General features: G+C 47.0%; 1 protein-coding gene across 1 annotated transcript in view; it reads right to left on the minus strand.

Moving 5' to 3' along the window:
- SOCS6 (suppressor of cytokine signaling 6) overlaps window positions 1-7437 on the minus strand; it is a 43704-nt gene extending 36267 nt beyond the window's left edge. Inside the window, exon 1 of the mRNA XM_077492378.1 lies at window positions 7276-7437. The gene's annotated coding sequence lies outside the window, so the exon portion shown is untranslated. The remainder of the gene's footprint in view (window positions 1-7275) is intronic.
- Window positions 7438-26063: the final 18626 nt, after the last annotated feature.

Consider the following 26063-nt stretch of genomic DNA (forward strand, 5'->3'; position numbering starts at 1 on the left):
ATTTAAATCAAATCCAACCTGCCTTTTCCACAATGCAGATAATTAGTAGCATTATATATGCTTTACTGCATATACAGACTGCTTTTAGTAAAACTTTAACCATTTGTCTACCAGATCAATTCTGACAATTCTCTCACATATGTAAAAAAAAAATTGTGGGTTTTTTTTGCTAGAAAATTACTTAGAGCCCCCAAACACATATATAGTACTTCATATTCCCATCGCACATGTTCCTGGGTGCGCTCTCAGATTTTGGTGCTGCAGCAACAACCAGCTGGATACTGGTTCAAGTCACTGAAGATATTTGCCAGCACACCATGGAACGAAACATCACATGCCACATGTCATCACATGCCTGACGAAGGGGCCTTGTGCAGCTCTGAAATGCATATATATACACGCACACAATTATTTATTTTTTTTGCGGAGGCCCTAGAGAATAAAATAGTGGTCGGTATCACACAGTATTTGCGCAGCGATTTCTCAGAATAAAAGAAATACACACTTAAATGAATAAACAACAAATAAAATAAAAAATAAAAACACAACACACCACCCATTCTATGAACTTTTTTTTGTAAAATATGAAAGATGATGTTGCGCACACTTGTGGAATAGCACCAAATTACGGTACTTAAAAAATTTCCATCTGCGGCGCTTTAACAAATGTCTTCAGGTTACCAGTTTAGAGTTACAGAGGAGGTCTAGTGCTAAAATGATTGCTCTAGCATTCAGGGAGATACCTCACATGAGTAGTTTGAACATAGTTTACACATATAGGCGTGACCTACGTATGCGTTCACCAGTACACACAACCGCTTTAAAACATTTTGGTTTTATCATTCATTTTACTACATCTTTTTATTTTTACACTCTCCATTTAAAAACAATTTTTGGATCACTTTTATTCTTGTCACAAGGAATGTAAACATCCCTTGTGATAGAAATTAGCAGTGATAGGTCCTCTTTATGGAGAGATTCGGGGTTGGACGATCCTATATCTCCACTCTACAAGGCAAGGCCCCTTTCACATGGGCGTATCCCTCCAAACGGAGTCTGCCTGCTCAGTGAGGGATCTCTCCTCTGATCGGCGCTGAGCAGGAGGATAACAGGCCCTGTCTGCTCTGCTATGCAGAGTGGACAAGGACACAGCCCGCTCTCCTCTGTGGGGCGGTCGGATGGAAACCAACTGCATGTCCGATTCCATCTGACTGTCATCTGCTCTGACACGTTGGATAGATGGTAAATGTACCCTAGAGCTGCACGATTGAGCGTCAAGAATCAAAACTGCAATCTTTTTCTAACAAGTGCAGAGAGTTCTCATAGCTGGGGAAAAAAAAAATCCAGGCAGTCTGCCCAGTTTTATCACAACACATGGAATAAGTAGAAATCTTTTTGTTCTTTCAAAGGATCCATATAAAGGAAGAATGTTTAACCATTTAAAGACCAACGTTTTTCTGACATTTGCCACTTACAAGCAAAATCTTTATTTTCTGCTAGAAAATTACTTGGAACACCCAAACATTGATTTGGATCAATCAATTCGCGACTCGACTACGCAAACTCACTCTACATAGGACTTCCCAAATACCAGATTGTACGCCTACAAGTCGTCCAAAACACGGCAGCAAGACTAGTCACTGGAAAAAAAACCCTGGGAATCCATCTCCCTGGCCCTAAGGACTAGAGGTCGACCGATATATTGGCCGATATTTGGCGGGTTTTAATTAATCGGCCGATTGTGCTGTTAAAAAAGGCCGATGATATCTTCAGCGCAACTTGCAAAATGACTTCAGTAATAGAAGTCAATGCAAGTTGCCTGAAGACATCAGTGAAGACTTGTTTCCTCTCTGGGCAGTCTGCCAAGAAAAGAGTAAAGAGATACAACATTTAAAGTGGTTGTAAACCCTTACAAACCACTTTGACCTACAGGTAAGCCTAGATTAAGGCTTACCTGTAGGTCCAAGCAATATCTCCTAAACCTATATGGTTTAGGAGATACTTGCCCGAAAACGGGCACCGCTGTCTACGGCGCATGCGCCGTAGACAGCGGCGCGCAGGCCGAAGAATGAAGCTGCCGCGCGTGTCGACTCCCGTGCGCATGCGCGGGAGTGACGTCATCGACGGCTTCGCCGAATGACAGCGGCGGAGCTGCGAGACGCCACCAGCAAGATGGATGCGGCGGACTACAGGGGACAGCGGCGACTTCGCTGGCTCCTGTGTCAGGTAAGTGACACATAATGGGCTACTATGCGATGCATAGTAGTCCATTATGCTTTACCTTTGCAGGGAATGAAAGAGGAAGTAAACCCATCAGGGTTTACTTCCTCTTTAAACTTCTGAATGAATTCAACTCAGTGTGTAGAGTTCTCAGTTTAACCATTTAAAGACTAAATTTTTTCTGACACTTGATGCTTACAAATAAAAATCCTGTATTTTCTGCTAGAAAATCACTTAGAACCCCCAAAACTTATATATTTTTTTTAGCAGAGACCCTAGGGAATAAAATAGGGGTTGTTGCAATATGTTATGTCACACAGTATTTGCCCAGAGGTCTTTCAAACGCATTTTTTTTTGGAAAAAATACACACGATAAAAAAAAAAAAAAAAAAACACCACACACACACACCCCGTGAAGTTAGCCCATTTTTTTTTCATCCAAAAGTTTTGATTACCTGTTTTTGTGTATTTAATATATAAATATAATTTTTTTTATCTAAATTATACATACAAGTGAACTGATTGGATGTTTGTTTTGTTTAATAAATGTTTAAATGTAAGAAATTTTCTGTATCACTTAATACTTAAGGCTGCTTTCACACTGGAGCGGGCAGGTGTTGGCGGTAAAACGCTGCTAGTTTTAGCGCCGCTTTACCATCATTTTAGGTGCGTTATTCGGCTACTATGGGGCACTTATAATCCAGCTAGCAGCCGAGGAAGGGGTTAAATGTGCCCGTGAAGCACCGCTGCCACATCGCATTGCAGGCGCTTCGGCAGCGGTGCCCATTTATTTCAATGGGAAGGAGTGGTGGAGGAGAGGTATACACCGCTCCAAAGATGTTGCTTGTAGGACTTTTTATTTTTTACGTCCTGCCAGCGCATTGCCTCAGTGTGAAAGCACTCAGGCTTCCACACAGACTGCAGCGGAGCTGTTTTGCAGGCACTTTACAGGTGCTATTTTTAGCCCAAAAGCGCCTGAAAAACGCCCCAGTGTGAAAGGTGTCCGTTAGCTTTTATGAGATGAAAGGGGGGGAGAGAAATCGGCATCATATATCGGCCATCTGCGATTTCTAAATATCGGCATCGGCCAGAGAAAAACCCATGTTGGTCAACCTCTACTAAGGACTCTTCATTGGCTAACCATTAAGGATCGGATCACTTTCAAGACCCTCTGCCTCACCCACAAATGCGCACAGGGAAAAGCGCCTCAATACCTATGTGAGAAAATAAAACACTACACATCAAATTGCAGCCTCCGATCAACTAGCCAAAACCTCCTCCTCATCCCTAAATCCCGCTACAAATCCAAGGGAGAGGGAAGACTCACAGTCCAAGTACCTCGGCTATGGAACGCTCTACCCACCAAAATCCGCATTGGAAGAAAACCATCGGGCCTTCAGAAAAAAACTCAAGACCCAAGCAGGTAAAAGTTGCAGCACTATACAAATCATTCAGTCAGTGGATTCTTGCCAAATCGACCATTTTGGGCCCGTGTGTACCCAGCTTTACTATATACCTGCTCCCACTCACCCTAACTACCCTGTACAAAAGAAAGCTGCCTATACTTACCTATACTGAAGCTGCTCCAGTCACATGAATGGTTACCTGCACCAGCTTCAGTGTAGAGGAGGGACAGCTGGCAACAGAGATAAATTCATTCACTTGCCTGACGAAGAAGCCCTGCGTGGCTCCGAAAATATTGCCGTATGTTTACTATGTGACCACGAAAATAAAGCTTCGGACCCCTTTGGGGGAATCCATGGTGTGATTATGACATTTCTTCACTCCAACAATGCATGCCCCATAGTAAGCCTATGGGTGAAGCCCTCATAGGTTTGTTAGAGAACCTTAGTGTACAAACAGCATCATGAAGGTCAAGGAACACACCAGACAGGCCAGGGATAAAGTTGTGGATAAGTTTAAAGCAGGGTTAGGTTATTTAGAAAAAAAAAAAAAAAAAAAAAAGACGAACATCTTGCAGAGCACTGTTCAATCCATCATCTGAAAATGGAGAGTATGGCACAACTGTAAACTTACCAAGACATGGCCATCCACCTAAACTGACAGGCCGGGCAAGGAGAGCATTAATCAGAGAAGTAGCCAAGAGGCCCATGGTTAGTCTGGAGGAGCTGCAGAGAGCCACAGCTCAGGTGGGGGAATGTGTCCACAGGACAACTATTAGTCATACACTCCACAAATCTAGCATTTATGGAAGAGTGTAAAGAAGAAAGCCACTGTTGAAAGAAAGCCATAAGAAGTCTCGTTTTCAGTTTGTGAGAAGCCATGTGAGGGACACAGCAAGCATGTGGAAGAAGGTGCTCTGGTCAAGGTGAGACCAAAATTTAACGTTTTGATTTTAGGCCAAAAAGTTATGTGTGGTGGAAAACTAACACTGCACATAACCCTGAACACACCATCCCCACCGTGCAACATGGTGATGGCAGCATCATGTTGTGGGGATGCTTTTCTTCAGCAGGGACAGAAAGCTGGTCAGAGTTGATGGGAAGATGGATGGAGCAAAATACAGGGCAATCTTAAGCCTCATACACACTATCAGTTTTTCTGCTGAGTTTTTCCTTCAGGTTTACCAAAACCATGTAGTAGAAGGGCCTGCCTGATTGCATACACATTGAAACTCCTAAGGTTTGACCTCATATTATATGGTTTTGGTAAATCTGAAGGAAAAACTCAGCAGAAAAACTGATAGTGTGTATGGGGCTTTAAGGTCTACAAAAGATCTGAGACAGGGGCAGAGGTTCACCTCACAGCAGGACAATGACCCTAAACATACAGCCAGATCTACAACAGATTGGTTTAGAATTAGATAAAAGCATATTCACCTGTTAGAATGGACCAGTCAAAGTCCAGACTTAAATCCATTTGAGAATCTGTGGCAAGACTTGAAAATTGCTGTTCACAGATGCTCTCCATCCAATCTGCAAGAGCTTGAGCCATTTTACAAAGAAGAATGGGCAAAGTCTCTAGATGTGAAAAGCTGGTAGAGACATCCCCAAAAAGACTTGCAGCTCTAACTGCAGTGAAAGGTGGTTCTAAAATGTATTGACTAAGGGGGGCTGAATACAAATGCATGCCACACTTTTCACATTTATTTGTAACAAAAAAAAAAAAAAAAGAAAGTGAAAACCATATTATTGTTTTCCTTCCAATTAACAATTATGTGCCACTTTGTGTTGGTCTATCACATAAAATCCCCCCCCCCCCCCAAAAAAAAAGAAAGAAAAATTTACTACATGTAACATGACAAAATATCTGAAAAATTTCAAGGGATATGAGTGCTTTTTAAAAGGCAGTATATGTGAGCAGAAATTTCTCTTTTCACAGGGTAGTTAGAATAGGCTTAGAATGGGGGTGGGAGCAGGTTTAGGTATACTTAGGATTTGTGTGGACTTCCACTTTAAAAGAGAAGCACGTTTTGTTTTCTTTCTCCATAACTATACTAGCCTAGATGGAGGCAGCATCAGTCCAATGTTGCATTTGTCACCCGCAGCCTCAGCACTGAGAACCGATCGATCAAACACCATCGATAGCTCAGTTCTCACAACTCCCTGAGCAGAGAGCTACTGACTCTCAATTAGACGTGCTGAGCTGTAGAGGGGTGGAGGAGCTGAGACAGGCATCAGTCCCGGCACCTGGCAGATCCAGACTTTGTCATCTGGACGTGGTGCCTGGACTAATTCCTGTGACTAAGGAAGAGCTCAGGAATGTTCACATACAGCATGTGCACAGCCCGCCAAGAAGTCGATACTGCACAGCGCTAATCACAAACAGCGAGACATTTCCTGATCTCTTCAGCTGCGCATCGGGATATGTCTTACTGCTTGCAAATAGCGATCCGCAGTTCCGACTTCCTGGCAGGCTCTGCACGTGCGGTTTGCGAACATGCCTGAGCTCAGCCTTACCCGTGACGTCAGCAGAGAGCAGACTTCCGCCCGCTCTCTGCTGAAAACAGGTCACAGGAGTGCAAAACGAGTTGCACTCCTGTGACCCAGAGGAGAAGCCCAGACAAATTAGCTCAGGCTCGACTTCTTTAAAGTGGTTCTAAAGCCTGGATGTTGTGATTGCATTCTATGTATAAAAAGGTAAACAAAAAAACCTTCTGTACTGCAGGAGGCCCCCAGGCCCCTCTTATTCTTATCTGAGTCTTATCCAGCGACGTACACGAGAGCAGCGGCTCTTGTCGCTGTCTCCCTCCTCATTGGGGAGATTGATAGCATTGGCTCCCACTAAGGATGAGCTCCGGCATGTTCGCACAGCCCACGTGCAGAGCCCACCAGGAAGTCGGCACTGCGCTAATCACAAGCGGTGATACATTTCCCAATCTCTGCAGCCGCACATGGGGACAATGTCTCACTGCCTGTGATTAGCGCAGTAAAGACTTCCTGGCGAGCTCTGCACGTGGGCTGTGTGAACATGCCAGAGCTCATCCTTGTGACAGGATTTGATGGACAGCAATGAGAGCTATGGATGAGCTCCGGCGTGTTCACACAGCCCACGTGCAGAGCCCGCCAAGAAGTCGGCACTGCGCTAATCACAAGTGGTGAGACATTGTCCCCATGTGCGGCTGCAGAGATTGGGAAATGTATCACCGCTTGTGATTAGCGCAGTGTGCTGTGGTAGAAGCTCCATAACACCCAGGAAACACCAGCAACAAGTGTGATAGTCAGCTCTGTGTACACCAAGGCTGCTAATAAAGCAATAGAAGCCATAAAGCCTGTATAGAAGAGAAGTGAGGAGCAGTCAGTACACAGCTCCCTCCCTCTCCACTATACAAGGATGGAGGTGGTGTGTATGTGAGGGGTGGGGGGTTTGTTTACATGAAAACAAAAGACACCGTTCTCCACAATGGTCTTCCCAGAATAGGGCTACCCCATCCAACACCCCCTTAGTACTCTCCCCCCAGCCACTCGGGCCTTCTCCTCACCACAAAGCCTTCCAAGCGGGCCTCTCCCAGCACCCTCCCTGCGGCGTCTCCTCCCCCGGCCTAGCCGACAACCTCACCCAAACTTCCCGAAGAGCTGCTGCCCGTCCCCTCACCTCATGACGGTCTCCGCGGCTGCTCGTGCCACTCCGTGCCCGGCCTTCTCCAGCCCCTCACAAAGACCCAATCCTCTGCTCCGTGCGGCCCCACAGAGCCGGCCATGAGAGGAGGAGCAGGACTGGCGCCGCGACACTACAACTCCCAGCGACCCCCGCGGCAAGGCACGGGAGACATTCAATCTGTGCAACTTTATTGTTAGCTGCACACAGCTCAGGAGGACAGAGGGCTGTGTGGAGGCTCCCTGCTGTGTGAGTAGAGGAGAAAGAATGAGAACCTATCATTGTGAGAGCTCGTTCGTACCTCAGGCTTTGTTAGCTCAAATTAGAACTGAAGGCAAAACTTTGTATTCGTTTTGGATAACGAAAAGAGGAATTAGAATACCTCTCAGGCTTTTATTGCTTTCTATGTACTGACATATAATCACACACATAGTAGGTGAGGTCGAAAAAAGATACAACCTATGTAACTATGTTCTATTTACTCTCCTAGTTCTTCTCCCCATTTAGAGCTGAAGTAGATCTATAGGCAAAACTTTTTTTTTCTTCATTTTAGATATTGTAAGGGAGGGTTATAACCCCAGATTTTTTTTTCCCCCATCATGCATGACCCATTGGGGAGATATTCCCTCACTTCCTGTCCCATAGCCAAAACAGGAAGTGAGATGAAAGCCCTGCATATTAAAGAGTAAGTTCACCTTTACAAAAAAAAAAAAAAAAAAAAAGGTACACACGATGCGATTATCTGTTGAATGATCGTCTGCTTTTTTTTTTTTGGCATGCTAATCTCAGATCGATTCTGATAAGTTTACTAAAGTCACAATTTGCATACGACAGAATAAAAATTCGGAAGTGATGGAATGTGTTGTAATGCATTTGAATTGCATTTTCGAACGACAGCTGTACTGATCAACCACTTCCGCACCGCTGCACGCCGATGTACGTCCCTACTTTGAGGACGGATATCGCTGTTATGGCAGCAGCTAGCTGCCATAACTCTGGTATGCCCGTGTTCGGCTGGCAGTCCATTACAAGATAAAAGTGGTCTCTGCGGCAGATTCGCCACAAGATCACTTTTATCAGCGGAGGTAGAGGGCCACCCCCCTCCCGCCGCGATCCGGAGCCATCAGCAGTGGCGGAGGGGTTCGGATCCTTCCTGTGGCTGGGCATGGAGACGAGTGAGGGGAAGGTGGCCCCACCCATCTCTATGACACTGCAGGGCGAAAGTGACATTTTGGCTCTTAAAGGGCCATTTTATTATTTTATTTAATTAAATTTTTTTTTTTTTTTTTTATTGCATTTTAGTCTAAATATGAGATCTGAGGACTTTTTGACCCCGGATCTCATATTTAAGAGGTCCTGTCAGGCTTTTTTTCTATTACAAGGGATGTTTACATTCCTTGTAATAGGAATAAAAGTAACACAATTTTTATTTTTTTAAACAGTGTAAAAAAAAAAAAAAAATGTAATCGCGTTCCGTCACGACAAGCTCGCATGCAGAAGCGAACACATACGTGATCAGCGCCCGCATATGAAAATTGTATTTAAACCACACACATTTGAGGCATCGCCGTGATCGTTAAAGTGGGAGCAATAATTGTAGCCCTATACCTCCTCTGTAACTCAAAACATGCAACCTTGTAAACAAAAAAGAGGCCCGGTCTTAAAATGGTTAAACGAAAATCGTACGATCTGGCATCATACACATTTTTTTCCGTGAATGTCCGATCAAATAATAAAATCGGATGAATGGTCGTGATTGGCTCTCGAAAGCTCTGTACCAACGATCAGTTTATTGTACAATCGTTCCAAAATCTGTATTTTTTCATATGATTTTCTGTGTGTATCGGGCATTATGCTCAACTGGGGTTCCGCACAAGCAGATGAATGGTGGAGCGCATCCCGCATTGCTGACAGGCTGCAGAGCACAGACCACTGACGACTGTCCTGCACAGATCACAGCCGCCCCTCCCCTCCACCCTAGGTGCCTGCATGTGAATGTGTGACATCACTCAGGAGGGACAAGAGAGCAGAGCAGGTGGGAATCAGGCATTCCATCAGCTTCCCTGAGCTACTCCGCATAAGGAAAATTATTAAAGATGCCAGTATTGTGCCAACCAGTTTCCTCCTGGCCCCCCTGAACTCTACTGTTCCCACCTGTGCTGTTCCCTCCTGGTCCCCTGTACTGTGCTGTTCCCTCCTGGTCCCCTGTACTGTGCTGTTCCCTCCTGGTCCCCTGTACTGTTCCCACCTGGCCCCCCTGGTCCCCTGTACTGTGCTGTTCCCACCTGGCCCCCCTGTACTGTGCTGTGCTGTGCTGTTCCCACCTGGCCCCCCCGTACTGTGCTGTTCCCACCTGGCCCCCCCGTACTGTGCTGTTCCCACCTGGCCCCCCCGTACTGTGCTGTTCCCACCTGACTCCCCTGTGCTGTTCCCTCCTGACTCCCCTGTGCTGTTCCCTCCCGACTCCCCTGTGCTGTTCCCTCCCGACTCCCCTGTGCTGTTCCCTCCCGACTCCCCTGTGCTGTTCCCTCCCGACTCCCCTGTGCTGTTCCCTCCCGACTCCCCTGTGCTGTTCCCTCCCGACTCCCCTGTGCTGTTCCCTCCCGACTCCCCTGTGCTGTTCCCTCCCGACTCCCCTGTGCTGTTCCCTCCCGACTCCCCTGTGCTGTTCCCTCCCGACTCCCCTGTGCTGTTCCCTCCCGACTCCCCTGTGCTGTTCCCTCCCGACTCCCCTGTGCTGTTCCCTCCCGACTCCCCTGTGCTGTTCCCTCCCGACTCCCCTGTGCTGTTCCCTCCCGACTCCCCTGTGCTGTTCCCTCCCGACTCCCCTGTGCTGTTCCCTCCCGACTCCCCTGTGCTGTTCCCTCCCGACTCCCCTGTGCTGTTCCCTCCCGACTCCCCTGTGCTGTTCCCTCCCGACTCCCCTGTGCTGTTCCCTCCCGACTCCCCTGTGCTGTTCCCTCCCGACTCCCCTGTGCTGTTCCCTCCCGACTCCCCTGTGCTGTTCCCTCCTGCACCACTTGTACTTTTCCCTTCTGCCCCCCCCATGCTGTGCTCTCCTGGCCCCCTATACTGTGCTGTTCCCTCCTGCCCCCCCGTACTGTGCTCTTTTGCCTCCCCTGTGCTCTGTCCTGCTGACCCTCTGTAAACCTCTCAAGTTTGACCCAGAATTGAGCATCTGTGCAAAAGAGCAAGCACAAATTTTACATTAAGGAGGCGAGTTTTAATATTTATTCTATTGTTTAATGCTATTTCTAAGAATAATTGTTATATCTACAGCTCGCTAATCACATCACTGTTCCATGACCTGTAGATATGAACATTATTTCAGGGGTTCCCCCCCCCTCCGAGACCTCAGACTTTTACCAGGGGTTCCTCAAAAGGTAAAAAGGTTGAGAGGCACTGATCTAGAGTTATTAAACTACAGCAACTCTTTAATCTCCCACAAATCCACATATATCAATCCATTCAAATACCACATTGTCTCTTAAAAATCTCCTACGGGGGCGTGGCCGACCGAGCGCTGTGATGGACGCCTGAGCCTGCAGCTCCGCTCGTCCACCAGAGAGATTCGCCTCGTACGGAGCACACCGGTATTAATTTCGACCAATCCAGCAGCGATCGAGTGCCTGAACACCGAAGGGATGTCACGGTGGAGGAAAACCACGCCGCAACCCCAGAAATTGAAAGATTTCTTTGTGACCAGGCCGCGAGACCTACCACAAGATGGCGGCGGCGCGAACTCACGGCGCCTTCCGCACCAGGCCGCAAGGCGCAGCACGGACCAGGCTGGACAGGCAGCATCCAATACACAGTCCGGAGGGCACAGTAGCTCAACCTCAGGCTCATCTAGCCCTTCAACACGGAGTCCGGTTAAATCTAAACCGCGGATGAGCTCTCCAGCCTCAGGCCTTGAAATGGAGGTAAGCGGTCAGCAGAACACCCACACACCACAGGCCGCACATCTACCGGACCCCATAGCGGAGTTCCCCACGGAGGATAGGCCGGTGTCAGATACAGTGCTGAAGGAAATGTTACTTTCGCTCAGATCAGCTTTACACACTGACATGGTACAAGCGATTAACCAGTGTCGCTCTGAAGTACAAGCTGTGGGATACAGGGTGGACAGAATAGAACAACAACTAGAAGAGCATGCAGCCTCTTACAATGTTATGGTGGAAGCACATGGGGCCCACGGGGAAGAAATCGCATGGCTCAGGGACAAAGTCGCAGACCTTGAGGACAGATCCAGACGGAACAACTTAAAACTGAGTGGTGTCCCTGAGTCGATCTCCCCATCACAACTTCTACAATATGCCCAAACACTTTTTTCAACCCTGGTACCTGACCTGTCTGTACAGGATTTGATAATAGACAGAATTCACAGGATTCCTAAACCCTCATATCTCCCTGAAGGGACCCCGAGGGACATACTAATGAGGATTCACTTCTTCCACATTAAGGAACGCATTCTCCAAGCTGCACGCGGTGCTTACACTCTGCCAGCACAATATGCTGACATGTTATTGCTGCCTGATTTATCCAGACATACCTTGGAAAGAAGGCGTAATCTGGCTACTGTAACTAAGGCCTTGAGGAATCATAAAATTCTCCACAAGTGGAAATACCCTGCTTCATTGGTTGTGACACATAACGGTGTTTCAAAAACCATCACGACGCTAAATGAAGGTATAGCTGTGCTAAGGGAATGGGGGGATCTTGCCTGAACCACACATGCAGATATCTCCTACCCAAGACCCCAGACCTATTCCTGCAGAATGTCAAGTGGTGTCCCACAAACGCCATGGCAAGAAAAATACCGGTGGAAGCTCATAATCTCTTCTCTAAAGTCATTCATTCTCTCCGGCGAATTGGAGCCTATCGAGTCTCCTTTCACCCCCGATTACAAGTTAGCAGCTACGTCTGCACGTGGATCAGTTTTGAGATCCCCTTTTTATGAATATTGTACGTTATTTTTTTATTATGTTTTGTTTTTGCTTCTTGTTTATCGCACACAGTAACCAACCTTACCGTCACATATTTGACATTGAAACCTTGACGACTCTCGAGTTCCACGTGCGGATTTGTCTCCGATGGACTACATGTGGTATAGTGAGTAATAACAGAATGCTTCTCATGTACACCCACCTACTCTGTATCCATGACTATTAAATGCTTGTCACTGAATGCTAGGGGGTCTAAATCACCCTGCCAAAAGATTCTCCTTATGGAAGGAAGCAAATAAGCATAAAGCCGACATACTTTGTGTGCAGGAAACCCACTTCCAAAAACATAAAACCCCTACATGCACCCACAGGGACTATCCACCTGTTTTTTTGGCATGTAACCCGACCAGCAAAAGAGGCGGCGTCTTATTAGCATTAAAGAACACCATTGCCTTTCAACTGAAGGAGTCCTTCATAGACGATGGGGGGAGATACCTCATAATCACCGGAGACGTCAACTCCAAACCATATACCATTGTGACTCTTTACGCACCCAATTCACGTCAGTCTCGCTTTATACGGAAAGTGTTTAAAAAAAGTTTACTCCATGCTCTACGGCCAAGTCATTATTGGTGGAGACTTTAATCTAATTGCTGACTCCAACCTGGACACTACGTCTACTGTCCTGAACAGGCCTAATGTCTTGCAACCTCTTCTACATACTCATGAACTGTTCGACACCTGGAGGTGTTTACACGCGACTGAAAAAGACTACACCTTCTCTACGAGACATTGCTCGTATTCACGCATAGACTTATTTTTAACAGACAAGTGGTTGCTTCAACGTGTTTCGGACGCTCAAATACATGATATAACCTGGTCTGACCATGCATCCATAACAATGTCTATTAACGAACAGGGTGTCCCCCCCTCTTCCCCCATCTGGCGCTGCAATGTTAGAATTATTCAGGATCCCACACTTCTCCCGGTGATCTCTCAGCATCTCAGAAGTTTTTCAGGTAAACAATTCCCCTGACACAGACCCTTTTACACTCTGGAATGCTCATAAAGCATTCATGAGGGGTATCCTAATCCAATTAGGAGCCAGGGAAAAAAGAAAACATACGCAACTTCTACAAAACACATTAGATACACTTCATAAAATGGAAGCTCAAAACAAAAGTATCCCCATCGCCATCGCCATCCTTAGCTGCAGAAGTCTCTAAAGTTAGGGAAACCCTCAGGGACCTGCTCACACACCAATATGATAAGCATTTACGAAGATTGCAACTTCACTCATATGCCAATGCCAATAGAGCAGGGAAATACTTGGCTAACAGAATTAAACAAGCACGCTTGAAAACTAGAATAGCTTATATCCTACACCCTACCAAACAATACAAAATTACTAACCCACAAGAAATAGCGAATCAATTTGCTGAATACTATGAGTCCTTGTACAACTTACACAAAGATGATACAGTCTCCCAACCCAAGATGTCAGATATTCAAAATTTCCTTGAGCAGGTTCGACTCCCCTCAATAACAGAAGACCAAATCTCCTTGCTTAATGCTCCATTTTCGGTTCAGGAAATCTCCCAAATTATAATGTCCACTCCTAATGGCAAATCACCAGGCCCGGACGGGTTTGGTAATGAATACTACAAAGTATTTAAAGAGACTGTAACCCCTTACCTGTTAGAAACATTCAAGAAAGATCGTATTTTCCCTCTGAGATGCTGAGAGCTCATATCGTGACCCTTCCCAAACCTGGTAAAGACCCTAACACACCAGCCAATTTTAGACCTATATCGTTACTTAATTCAGACATTAAAATCTCTGCTAAGTTGTTAGCCAAACGTCTGATGCACATACTCCCACATATTGTTAAGCGTGACCAGATGGGCTTTGTGAGGGGGAGGCAGACCTGACGCTACTCGTCGTATTATTGTTCATCATGCTGTTAAATCCAGAACGCCTTCTCTGCTTCTTTCTATAGATGCAGAGAAGGCGTTCGACCGGGTCCACTGGAGATATATGGAGGCGGTTCTGACTAGGTTTGGCTTCCGGGGCCCAATCGTAACTGCAATAATGGCTCTATATTCATGTCCGTCAGCACAGGTATACTCCTCGGGCATACTGTCCAAACCATTCACTATCTCTAATGGCACACGCCAAGGTTGCCCCCTATCCCCTACAATCTTTAATCTTATGATGGAACCTTTAGCAGAAACCATCCGGGCACACTCTCATATCAAAGGGTTTATGTTGGGACATCATAAACATGTCATCAATCTATTCGCCGACGATGTTATACTCATGCTGATGGACCCAAGCACTTTTCTTCATGCTCATGATGTTTTAACTACCTTTGGAAACATATCTTACTACAAGGTGAACTTTAACAAATCACTAATCCTGGATCTGGGGATCCCTCGTTCGATAAAACTTAATCTCCAAACCACTCTACCATACGCTTGGAGTAAAGGTAACATTAAATACCTAGGTTTCAATATATCTAATAACACCTCCACCTTAGCTGCAGCAAACTTCGGCCCTTTTATAAACAAAATGACCCAACAACTCAAGGAAATAGCCAAAAAAGAATTGTCCTGGTTGGGCAGATTAGCGGCCTTTAAGATGGCCATCTTACCACAAATACTTTACCTCTTTCGCTCATTACCTATCCCAATTCCATTTCGTTTCATTCGTGAAATGTCCACGATTGTATGGAAATTTACTTGGGGAGGTAAGAGAGCCAGATGTTCACGCCTTAACCTTCATCCACATAAGAGAGTAGGGGGAATGGGCTACCCGGATTTGTTAGACTACTTTTGGGCTACTAAACTCGACCAACTAAGCCATTGGTTTCACCAGGCAGACCACCCGCTATGGGTAGACCTAGAAAAAGCACTGCTACAAACGACTGACATCTGGTTATTTCTCCTGAGTGATTTGTGGGAACCATGGTCCTTGGGTAACATGTTGCCTTCGGCACAGGTATCTCTACAGGCATGGAGGCTTCTCCTCCGACTAAACTGCAACGACTCACAAACCATTCCTTATGACTTTCCCATAGAAATATTGGAGGTGAAACTCCCCCTGCTTTCGACAGCTCAGTTGAGGGCGGGGGGAGCCATATCCTTGTCAAATTTGTTTACGGACGGACAACCGAAATCTGCTGACCACATTATGACTGACTTTAACCCTTTCCCGCCGAGCGTACGCAGATATGCGTACTCGGCTTCCGGGGGTTATACCGGGATGATGCCCGCACCTGCAGGCATCATCCCGGTACCGTTTTTTGCAGCAGGCGATTGGCTATCCAGGTATAACAACCGATGCGGCTAAAAGCCGCTCGGCTGTTATGCCGGAGGAGCGGGAGGGGACGTCCCCCCCCCGCCGCCTCTCGCCGCTGCTACCGGTGCTCCCGCTCGATCGGGAGCACCGATTCCGTGTCCGATGGCTCCGGCTGCTGCGGAGGACCTGGAACGAAGCCGTAATCGGCTTCGTTCCAGTCTCCTCATCGTAAACACGGAAGCGTCGTCATGACGTCACTTCCCGTTTACTCGGCTGCCAATGGCGCTGGTTTTAAAAAAATATCCGGTATTCAGAATCGCCGTTTTCGGCGATCTGAATGCATTGAAGTGTAAAGGAGGGGTGGGGGGTCTTTTAGACCCCCGATCCCTCCATAAAGAGGACCTGTCACCACCTATTACTGTCACAAGGGATGTTTACATCCCTTGTGACAGCAATAAAAGTGATCAATTTTTTTTTTTTTTAAAACAATTTAGTTATTTTAAAATAAATAAAAAATTTTTTTTAAAGCGCCCGCCGTCCCAGCGAAGCAAAGAAAACGCATACGGAAGTCGCGCCCGCGTATGTAAACGGTGTTCAAATCACACATGTGAGGTATCGCCGCGATCGTCAGAGCGAGAGCAATAATTCTAGCACTAGACCTCCTCTGTAACGCTAACCTGGTAAACGTAAATTTTTTTTAAAGCGTCGCCTATTGAGATTTTTAGGTACCGTACTTTGTCGTCAATCTACAAGTGCGCGCAATTATAAAGTGTGACATGTTTGGTATCTATTTACTCGGCGTAACATTATCTTTCACATTACGCAAAAAAATTAGGCTAATTTTACAGTTTTTTTTTTTTTTTTATTCATGAAAGTGTCCCTTTTCCCAAAAAGTTGCGTTTAAAACACCGCTGCGCAAATACCGTGTGACATAAAATATTGCAACAATCGCCGTTTTATTCTCTAGAGTCTCTGCTAAAAAATATATATATATAATGTTTGGGGGTTCCAAGTAATTTTCTAGCAAAAAATATGGATTTTAACTTGTAAACACCAAATTCCAAAAATAGGCTTAGTCATGAAAGGGTTAAGCTTCCAAACACATTATGGTTTTCATGTCTTCGTATCTCCCACTACTTGAGGACCCACCCGATCCCTAAGTTAATATTGCCCCCTAAAGCATGGCACTTCTATTCTATTGCCCAACATTCTATTAAAGGCATAACTATTCTATAATCTCATCAATGATAAAAACTCCTTTTGCAAAACACCAAACCTTAAACGCTGGGAAAGGTCTCTGTCCACCACCTTCTCCAATGAACAGTGGTCTCAAGCATTCCGATCTATTCGTCAAGCTTCCCACTGTGTTTCGCACTGGGAAATGACTCTTAAAATTCTCAACAGATGACACTATACACCATTTAGAATAGCCAGTTTTTCTCCGGGGTTGTCACCATTGTGTTGGAGAAACTGTGGCAAAACAGGCAACCTGCTCCATATGCTGTGAGACTGCCCGAGCCTAACCAGTTTGTGGAATAATGTTTTCCGCCTTATCTCAACCCTCACAGGTATATTGACGTCACCCAACCCTGCCCTGGCTTTACTGCAAATAGGTATAAATGACTTCCCCCCCAGACGATAGACCAGTTGTTACACATATCTTGCTGGCTACTAGAAACCTCATCCTACGAAACTGGAAAGATACCTCAGCCATTAATGTTTCCGATGTGCACACCTTGGTTAATAGATGTCACACGTTTGAACGCCTCCTAGCCATCAATAACTTGCGATGCCACAAGTTTGACAAAACATGGGAAACATGGTGTAAAAGCTTTAAACCTAACTCGTAGAGTAACACCTTGATTACGTTAACAGCATCAGGCTGGAGTCAATGTCTAGTACTGATAAAAGTATAACTGTTACTGAATCTGATGTGCAAATCATACTGTGTGTAGAGATTTTCTGTTTCCGTTTACTTTGGTTTTTTTTGTTTTTGTTTTTGCTATTTTTGGAACGACTCCCATGTATCTTGATTCATTGTATGAGATATATGTTGAATATCAATAAAAACCTATTGATCAAAAAAAAAAAAAAAAAAAAAAAAAAAAAAAATCTCCTACGATCACCAGATCCACATCCAAGCCCCAGAGTGGATTTCCTAACATCCCCTACCCTATCCCAAAAAGGAATCACAATGTTTTATAATATTCTCCAACAGAAATTAACTTTCACTTAATCTCTCCCTACATGCAATAGGAAGCTCATTTAAGCCAGTCCTTCAGGACAAACCACTGGAATAAAGCATGCAAAGCCACCCAGAAGGCTACCCGCTGCTCTACACTATGGGAACTAACTACAAAAATATCACTGAGATGGTACCAGACCCCAAACATGTTTGTTATTAAGTCACTTTAATGTCATCCCAAAGAAAAAAAGGAAACATTTAGGGACTTTTAGGAGACCTAGACCTGGTAAGGTCACGTATGTCCATCCCTATGGGACTTTAAATGGAATCATGACCCGGTAAGGTCAAGCATTTCCATCCCTTATATTGAGAAAGGAGGAGCAAGGAAGTTGGGACTAGTGATGGCCGAACGGTTCGCCCGGCGGTCGTTTCGCGGCGAATTTCCGACATTCGCGGTCCGCACGTTCGAACGCCTTTTTCCGTCGTTCGCCGCGGCGGACTTACGTGTTTAATGTATACAAGAACTTTAACCTTTGGTGACACGTTTATCATGTGATACAGGACAGCCAATTGAGACATGACAGCACATGGACACTTGTACATTCCCCCTAACCTATAAATACACCCGATCCGGTGGCCATTTTACATTCTTTCTTCTGTTAAGATAGGGACAGGTTCCTGTGTGGAGTAGGGAGAGATAAACCACTAGCTATTTGGTACACAAAAGTTCTTTTCAGGACTGGTATAGGTGTTAGGTGTTGATAGGTTTGCTGTGCTGCTGATTCTTGCAGCAGCCTGAGTGTCTTTTGTTAGTTTAGAGAAAGGGAAAGGACGGTGTATGCTACAGGGACAGCCAGATTAGTCTTTCATCATCATCATCATCATCATCATCATTAGCTGTTACTATCAAGGTCCACAAAAGAGCTGTTCCAGTAACCACTAATCGTTCTCTTTTTTTGCCAATTTGTATAGGGACAGGAAGGAAGCAGTGTTGTCAGGCAGTGAGGGTAATTTTAAAGACTTGCTGTTATTATTAGTTCCACAAAGGTTCTTTTCAGGACTGGTATCAGTGGTACAGTAATAGGCTTGTACATGTATAATATTCTTTCTTCCAAATATAGAAAGGATATTATACTTGACTGCTGCCCTTCTGCTGCAGTCTGCTAAACATTCACAACTCACTTGTTCCACAAAAGTTCTTATAAGGACTGGTAACTTGGTATAGGGTGCTACGGTACATAGGCTTGAGTGCGGTACAGTCTGCTGTTCTGTAAGGACCGCTATCGGTCCACAATAGATAGGGTTGACGTGCACCACTGCTGACCGCTGCCCTATACTGCAGCAGTCCTTCAGCGGTATAGGGACTGACGTACAGTCTGCTAATCACTAACACACAACCTGCTTGTTCCACAAAAGTTCTTATAAGGACTGGTAACTTGGTATAGGGTGCTACGGTACATAGGCTTGAGTGCGGTACAGTCTGCTGTTCTGTAAGGACCGCTATCGGTCCACAATAGATAGGGTTGACGTGCACCACTGCTGACCGCTGCCCTATACTGCAGCAGTCCTTCAGCGGTATAGGGACTGACGTACAGTCTGCTAAACACTAATACACAACCTGCTTGGTCCACAAAAGTTCTTATAAGGACTGGTAACTTGGTATAGGGTGCTACGGTACATAGGCTTGAGTGCGGTACAGTCTGCTGTTCTGTAAGGACCGCTATCGGTCCACAATAGATAGGGTTGACGTGCACCACTGCTGACCGCTGCCCTATACTGCAGCAGTCCTTCAGCGGTATAGGGACTGACGTACAGTCTGCTAAACACTAATACACAACCTGCTTGGTCCACAAAAGTTCTTATAAGGACTGGTAACTTGGTATAGGGTGCTACGGTACATAGGCTTGAGTGCGGTACAGTCTGCTGTTCTGTAAGGACCGCTATCGGTCCACAATAGATAGGGTTGACGTGCACCACTGCTGACCGCTCACCTATACTGCAGCAGTCCTTCAGCGGTATAGGGACTGACGTACAGTCTGCTAATCACTAACACACAACCTGCTTGTTCCACAAAAGTTCTTATAAGGACTGGTAACTTGGTATAGGGTGCTACGGTACATAGGCTTGAGTGCGGTACAGTCTGCTGTTCTGTAAGGACCGCTATCGGTCCACAATAGATAGGGTTGACGTGCACCACTGCTGACCGCTGCCCTATACTGCAGCAGTCCTTCAGCGGTATAGGGACTGACGTACAGTCTGCTAAACACTAACACACAACCTGCTTGGTCCACAAAAGTTCTTATAAGGACTGGTAACTTGGTATAGGGTGCTACGGTACATAGGCTTGAGTGCGGTACAGTCTGCTGTTCTGTAAGGACCGCTATCGGTCCACAATAGATAGGGTTGACGTGCACCACTGCTGACCGCTGCCCTATACTGCAGCAGTCCTTCAGCGGTATAGGGACTGACGTACAGTCTGCTAAACACTAATACACAACCTGCTTGGTCCACAAAAGTTCTTATAAGGACTGGTAACTTGGTATAGGGTGCTACGGTACATAGGCTTGAGTGCGGTACAGTCTGCTGTTCTGTAAGGACCGCTATCGGTCCACAATAGATAGGGTTGACGTGCACCACTGCTGACCGCTCACCTATACTGCAGCAGTCCTTCAGCGGTATAGGGACTGACGTACAGTCTGCTAATCACTAACACACAACCTGCTTGTTCCACAAAAGTTCTTATAAGGACTGGTAACTTGGTATAGGGTGCTACGGTACATAGGCTTGAGTGCGGTACAGTCTGCTGTTCTGTAAGGACCGCTATCGGTCCACAATAGATAGGGTTGACGTGCACCACTGCTGACCGCTGCCCTATACTGCAGCAGTCCTTCAGCGGTATAGGGACTGACGTACAGTCTGCTAAACACTAACACACAACCTGCTTGGTCCACAAAAGTTCTTATAAGGACTGGTAACTTGGTATAGGGTGCTACGGTACATAGGCTTGAGTGCGGTACAGTCTGCTGTTCTGTAAGGACCGCTATCGGTCCACAATAGATAGGGTTGACGTGCACCACTGCTGACCGCTCACCTATACTGCAGCAGTCCTTCAGCGGTATAGGGACTGACGTACAGTCTGCTAATCACTAACACACAACCTGCTTGTTCCACAAAAGTTCTTATAAGGACTGGTAACTTGGTATAGGGTGCTACGGTACATAGGCTTGAGTGCGGTACAGTCTGCTGTTCTGTAAGGACCGCTATCGGTCCACAATAGATAGGGTTGACGTGCACCACTGCTGACCGCTGCCCTATACTGCAGCAGTCCTTCAGCGGTATAGGGACTGACGTACAGTCTGCTAAACACTAATACACAACCTGCTTGGTCCACAAAAGTTCTTATAAGGACTGGTAACTTGGTATAGGGTGCTACGGTACATAGGCTTGAGTGCGGTACAGTCTGCTGTTCTGTAAGGACCGCTATCGGTCCACAATAGATAGGGTTGACGTGCACCACTGCTGACCGCTGCCCTATACTGCAGCAGTCCTTCAGCGGTATAGGGACTGACGTACAGTCTGCTAAACACTAATACACAACCTGCTTGGTCCACAAAAGTTCTTATAAGGACTGGTAACTTGGTATAGGGTGCTACGGTACATAGGCTTGAGTGCGGTACAGTCTGCTGTTCTGTAAGGACCGCTATCGGTCCACAATAGATAGGGTTGACGTGCACCACTGCTGACCGCTGCCCTATACTGCAGCAGTCCTTCAGCGGTATAGGGACTGACGTACAGTCTGCTAAACACTAATACACAACCTGCTTGGTCCACAAAAGTTCTTATAAGGACTGGTAACTTGGTATAGGGTGCTACGGTACATAGGCTTGAGTGCGGTACAGTCTGCTGTTCTGTAAGGACCGCTATCGGTCCACAATAGATAGGGTTGACGTGCACCACTGCTGACCGCTCACCTATACTGCAGCAGTCCTTCAGCGGTATAGGGACTGACGTACAGTCTGCTAATCACTAACACACAACCTGCTTGTTCCACAAAAGTTCTTATAAGGACTGGTAACTTGGTATAGGGTGCTACGGTACATAGGCTTGAGTGCGGTACAGTCTGCTGTTCTGTAAGGACCGCTATCGGTCCACAATAGATAGGGTTGACGTGCACCACTGCTGACCGCTGCCCTATACTGCAGCAGTCCTTCAGCGGTATAGGGACTGACGTACAGTCTGCTAAACACTAACACACAACCTGCTTGGTCCACAAAAGTTCTTATAAGGACTGGTAACTTGGTATAGGGTGCTACGGTACATAGGCTTGAGTGCGGTACAGTCTGCTGTTCTGTAAGGACCGCTATCGGTCCACAATAGATAGGGTTGACGTGCACCACTGCTGACCGCTCACCTATACTGCAGCAGTCCTTCAGCGGTATAGGGACTGACGTACAGTCTGCTAATCACTAACACACAACCTGCTTGTTCCACAAAAGTTCTTATAAGGACTGGTAACTTGGTATAGGGTGCTACGGTACATAGGCTTGAGTGCGGTACAGTCTGCTGTTCTGTAAGGACCGCTATCGGTCCACAATAGATAGGGTTGACGTGCACCACTGCTGACCGCTGCCCTATACTGCAGCAGTCCTTCAGCGGTATAGGGACTGACGTACAGTCTGCTAAACACTAATACACAACCTGCTTGGTCCACAAAAGTTCTTATAAGGACTGGTAACTTGGTATAGGGTGCTACGGTACATAGGCTTGAGTGCGGTACAGTCTGCTGTTCTGTAAGGACCGCTATCGGTCCACAATAGATAGGGTTGACGTGCACCACTGCTGACCGCTGCCCTATACTGCAGCAGTCCTTCAGCGGTATAGGGACTGACGTACAGTCTGCTAAACACTAATACACAACCTGCTTGGTCCACAAAAGTTCTTATAAGGACTGGTAACTTGGTATAGGGTGCTACGGTACATAGGCTTGAGTGCGGTACAGTCTGCTGTTCTGTAAGGACCGCTATCGGTCCACAATAGATAGGGTTGACGTGCACCACTGCTGACCGCTGCCCTATACTGCAGCAGTCCTTCAGCGGTATAGGGACTGACGTACAGTCTGCTAAACACTAATACACAACCTGCTTGGTCCACAAAAGTTCTTATAAGGACTGGTAACTTGGTATAGGGTGCTACGGTACATAGGCTTGAGTGCGGTACAGTCTGCTGTTCTGTAAGGACCGCTATCGGTCCACAATAGATAGGGTTGACGTGCACCACTGCTGACCGCTCACCTATACTGCAGCAGTCCTTCAGCGGTATAGGGACTGACGTACAGTCTGCTAATCACTAACACACAACCTGCTTGTTCCACAAAAGTTCTTATAAGGACTGGTAACTTGGTATAGGGTGCTACGGTACATAGGCTTGAGTGCGGTACAGTCTGCTGTTCTGTAAGGACCGCTATCGGTCCACAATAGATAGGGTTGACGTGCACCACTGCTGACCGCTGCCCTATACTGCAGCAGTCCTTCAGCGGTATAGGGACTGACGTACAGTCTGCTAAACACTAATACACAACCTGCTTGGTCCACAAAAGTTCTTATAAGGACTGGTAACTTGGTATAGGGTGCTACGGTACATAGGCTTGAGTGCGGTACAGTCTGCTGTTCTGTAAGGACCGCTATCGGTCCACAATAGATAGGGTTGACGTGCACCACTGCTGACCGCTGCCCTATACTGCAGCAGTCCTTCAGCGGTATAGGGACTGACGTACAGTCTGCTAAACACTAATACACAACCTGCTTGGTCCACAAAAGTTCTTATAAGGACTGGTAACTTGGTATAGGGTGCTACGGTACATAGGCTTGAGTGCGGTACAGTCTGCTGTTCTGTAAGGACCGCTATAGGTCCACAATAGATAGGGTTGACGTGCACCACTGCTGACCGCTCACCTATACTGCAGCAGTCCTTCAGCGGTATAGGGACTAAGAGTTTTGTCACAGGGTCATTTAAAAAATGACATGCAGAGGAAGAGGCAGGCCCTTCCGCAGGGGTGGTAGGGGTAGGGCAGGAGCAACAGGCTTGAGCCAAAGTGGGAAGTTGCAGAAGGTGCGTTCAATTACTTTAAAGGATGCACCAGACTTGGTTGAGTGGCTCGCTCAGCCTTACTCTTCTGCACCCTCCTCATCCTCTCGATCTGCACCCTCTTCTTCACTCTCTGCTATGTGCACCCCCAAAGACACTACCACCAACAACACGACCACCACCACCACCACCACATACCTTCCGCTTGAGTCACTGGAATTATTTTCCGATCCATATCAAGAGGACATTTCTGATGCGCAGCCACTCTTGGTATTGGATCAGGAAGAGGAGGTAGCAACAAGCGCTACTCAGCAGTCTGACGCCAGTACCCAGATCAGCCCAAGGAGGAGGTTGGTCCCCGGTGTTGCTGCCTACTCTACTTATAGCGGTGGGGAAGGTGACGTTGATGATGACGTGTCTAGTGATGTCACGTGGGTGCCCACAAGAGAGGAAGAGGAGGGGAGTTCAGAGGGAGATATGGACCAGCAGATAGGGAGGAGAAGCAGCAATGACTTACATTGCACAGCAGGGACAAAGCAGACTGCAAATGTATCAGGAGCGAGTCATCGACCATGTACGGTCACATCTGGCGCTCCCAGGACACCGGCACATGGCTCCGCAGTGTGGGCTTTTTTTAACGTGTCCGCTGCTGACAATAGCGTTGCCATCTGCAATCTTTGCAGTCAACGCGTTAGTCGCGGTAAGCCCAATACTCACCTAGGGACGACCGCCTTAAGAAGGCACATGAGCAGCCATCACCGAGCCCAGTGGGAGCAACGGAACACACAAAGCCACACTGCAGGCTCTCACCGTCCAGCCTCGTCTTCTACTTCTCCTTCTCCTCTCTCCTCACAATTGTCCTCCACTCCACCTTCCATCACGCCAAGCTCACATTTTTCTGCAAAAAGGCAGGCTTCCGTGGGCCTAATGTTTGAGCGTAAAAAAATGATGACGCCGGATAACCCTCTTGCCCAACGGTTGGCGGCTGGCTTGTCAGAACTCATAGCCCGCCAACTACTGCCATATAAACTGGTGGACTCGGAGGCCTTTCGCAAATTTGTGGCCATTGGAACACCACAATGGAAGGTCCCAGGAAGGAAGTATTTCTCAGAGAAGGGCATCCCAGAGCTATATGGCCATGTTCAGCGGCAAGTGAATGTATCTCTGGCACACAGTGTCGGTGCCAAGATACATCTGACCACAGACACGTGGTCTAGCAAACACGGGCAGGGAAGGTATATCAGTTTTACTGCCCACTGGGTGAACCTTCTGACGGCCGTCAAGCATGTAACCCGTGGCACCCGTGTAGATTTGGTTTTACCGCCACGGATTGCATGCAGGCCTGACTCTTCTTCTCCTCCTCCTACTCCATCCTCCTCCCTCTCCTCCTCAGCTGCCTCCTCCTTTTCCGCTGCTAGCGTCTCTTCCACTGCACCGCCCAAGCTCCCCAGAACCTATTCCACATGCCAGGTGAGACGTTGCCATGCCGTGCTGCGTCTGTTGTGCCTGGAAGCAAAGAGCCACACTGGCCCGGCACTCCTTTCAGCTTTGCGTTCACAGGCAGATGAGTGGCTAACACCGCTCAATTTGACAGTTGGTAAAGTGGTGTGTGACAACGGTGCCAATCTGCTTAGCGCATTGAAACAGGGCAAAATCACGCACGTGCCGTGCATGGCACACGTCTTAAACTTGGTCGTGCAGCGATTCCTTGTCAAATACCCTGGGGTCCAGGACATCTTGCGGCAGGCAAGGAAAATCTCGGCCCATTTCAGAAGATCTTACACGGCCATGGCTCGCCTTGCTGACATTCAGCGGCGACACCATCTGCCGGTCAGACGTCTTATTTGCGATTGCCCGACGCGATGGAACTCAACCTTCTATATGCTTGATAGGCTGCTCCAGCAGAAACGTGCAGTTAACGTCTACCTGTATGAACTCTGCGAAAGAAACGGTTCTGGGGAGCTGGGTTTTTTTTCACCGCGCCAGTGGCTGCTCATGCGCGACACATGCAGACTTCTGCGGCCATTTGAGGAGATCACCAAACTGGTCAGTCGCAGCCATGGCGCCATCAGTGACATGGTACCTTATGCCTTCTTTCTGGAGCGTGCATTGCGTCGTGTCATTGATCAGGCTGTGGAGGAGCAGGAGCGGGAAGATGAGGAAGTCGCAATGCTGGATGAATTCCCAGGGGGGGCTACTCTATCTGAGACAAGTCAACAACAGGAGTCTGATGAGGAGTCAGAGGAGGATGGTGCCGGGGCGGATGAGCA

Source organism: Lithobates pipiens, unplaced genomic scaffold (genome assembly GCF_037356315.1).
Source record: "Lithobates pipiens isolate NorthernLeopardFrog02 unplaced genomic scaffold, aLitPip1_a1.2 Scaffold_19, whole genome shotgun sequence".
In the NCBI taxonomy this organism is placed as follows: domain Eukaryota; kingdom Metazoa; phylum Chordata; class Amphibia; order Anura; family Ranidae; genus Lithobates; species Lithobates pipiens.